The following is a 2,373-nucleotide window of genomic DNA, read 5'->3' as shown; positions in this document are numbered from 1 at the left end:
GGACTGCTGATGCCGTTGGATTCTGACCTCCCTGCACTCAAAGTGGATTTTCTGGAGCTACGGAACTCAAAATGGCGCGCTTCTAATTGCGTTGGAAAGTAGACATTCAGGGCTTTCCAGAAATGTATAATACTCCATATTTTGACCGAGTTTAGACGACAAAAATGGGCGTTGAACGCCAGTTCTACGCTGCTGTCTGGAGTTAAACGCCAGAAACAAGTTACAAACCAGAGTTGAACGCCAGAAATACGTTACAACCTGGCGTTCAACTCCAGAAAGAGCCTCTGCACGTGTAACATTCAAGCTCAGCCCAAGCACACACCAAGTGGGCCCCAGAAGTGGATTTATGCATCAATTACTTACTTCTGTAAACCCTAGTAACTAGTTTAGTATAAATAGGACTTTTTACTATTGTATTTGACATCCTGGATTGTATTTTGATCCTGTGATCTCGTTTTGGGGGCTGGCCATTCGGCCATGCCTGGACCTTTCACTTATGTAATTTTAACGGTAGAGTTTCTACACTCCATAGATTAAGGTGTGGAGCTCTGCTGTTTCTCAAAGATTAATGCAAAGTACTACTGTTTTTCTATTCAATTCAACTTATTCCGCTTCTAAGATATTCATTCGCACTTCAACCTGAATGTGATGAACGTGACAATCATCATCATTCCCTATGAACGCGTGCGTGACAACCACTTCCGTTCTACCTTAGATTGAATGAGTATCTCTTGGATCTCTTAATCAGAATCTTCGTGGTATAAGCTAGATTGATGGCGGCATTCATGAGAGTTCGGAAAGTCTAAACCTTGTCTGTGGTATTCCGAGTAGGACTCTGGGATTGAATGACTGTGACGAACTTCAAACTCGCGAGTGCTGGGCGTAGTGACAGACGCAAAAGGAGGGTGAATCCTATTCCAGTATGATCGAGAACCTCAGATGATTAGCCGTGCTGTGACAGAGCATTTGGACCATTTTCACAAGAGGATGGGATGCAGCCATTGGCAAGGGTGATGCCTCCAGACGATTAGCCATGCAGTGACAGCGCATCGGACCATTTTCCAGAGAGGATTAAAAGTAGCCATTGACAACGGTGATGTCCTTACATAAAGCCAGCCATGGAAAGGAGTAAGATTAATTGGATGAAGACAGCAGGAAAGCAGAGGTTCAGAGGAACGAAAGCATCTCTATGCGCTTATCTGAAATTCTCACCAATGATTTACATAAGTATTTCTATCCTTATTTTATTGTTTATTTTCGAAAACTCCATAACTATTTTATATCCGCCTGACTGAGATTTACAAGGTGACCATAGCTTGCTTCATACCAACAATCTCCGTGGAATCGACCCTTACTCATGTAAGGTTTATTACTTGGACGACCCAGTGCACTTGCTGGTTAGTTGTATCGAAGTTGTGAATGAAAAATGATTTATTAAGACGTGCGTACAGAGTTTCTAGCGCCGTTACCTGAGATCACAATTTCGTGCACCAAGTTTTTGGCGCCGTTGCCGGGGATTGTTCGAGTTTGGACAACTGACGGTTCATCTTGTTGCTCAGATTAGGTAATTTTATTTTTGTTTTATTTTCAAAAATTTTTCAAAAATTTCTCATCTGTTTTCAAAAATTTTTTTTTTAAAATCAATGTTTTCAAAAATATATTTTTCTTCAGAATTTTTAAGAATGAATTCTAGTGTTTCATGATGATTTGTTGAATCCTGGCTGGCTGTAAAGCCATGTCTAAATTCTTTTGGACCGGGGCTTCAACTAATCACCTCAATGGATGTAATTTACATGCTAAAGCTTGACTGGCTTTTAAGCCATGTCTAACCCTCAGATTGGAGCTTTAGACTAAGAGTACAAAGATTCCTGGAATTCATATTAAAAATTTTGGAATCCTTATTTTTCTTTTTCATATAATTTTCGAAAAAACCAAAAAAATAAAAAAATTCATAAAAAATCAAAAATATTTCATGTTTCTTGTTTGAGTCTTGAGTCAAGTTGAAAGTTTGGTGTCAATTGCATATTCATCTTGCATTTTTCAAAAAATTCATGCATTCATAGTGTTCTTCATGATCTTCAAGTTATTCTTGGTAAGTCTTCTTCTTTGATCTTGATGTTTTCATGTTTTGTGTCTTTTCTTATTTTTCATATGCATTCTTGCATTCATAGTGTCTATACATGAAAGATTTCTAAGTTTGGTGTCTTGCATGTTTTCTTTGCATTAAAAATTTTTCAAAAATAAGTTCTTGATGTTCATCTTGACATTCAAAGTGTTCTTGGTGTTCATCTTGACATTCATAGCATTCTTGCATGCATTCATTGTTTTGATCTAAAATCTCCATGCATTGAGCATTTTCATTGTTTTTCTCTC

This window comes from Arachis hypogaea, chromosome 18 (genome assembly GCF_003086295.3).
Source record: "Arachis hypogaea cultivar Tifrunner chromosome 18, arahy.Tifrunner.gnm2.J5K5, whole genome shotgun sequence".
Lineage (NCBI taxonomy): Eukaryota > Viridiplantae > Streptophyta > Magnoliopsida > Fabales > Fabaceae > Arachis > Arachis hypogaea.
This window is presented reverse-complemented; position numbering follows the sequence as displayed.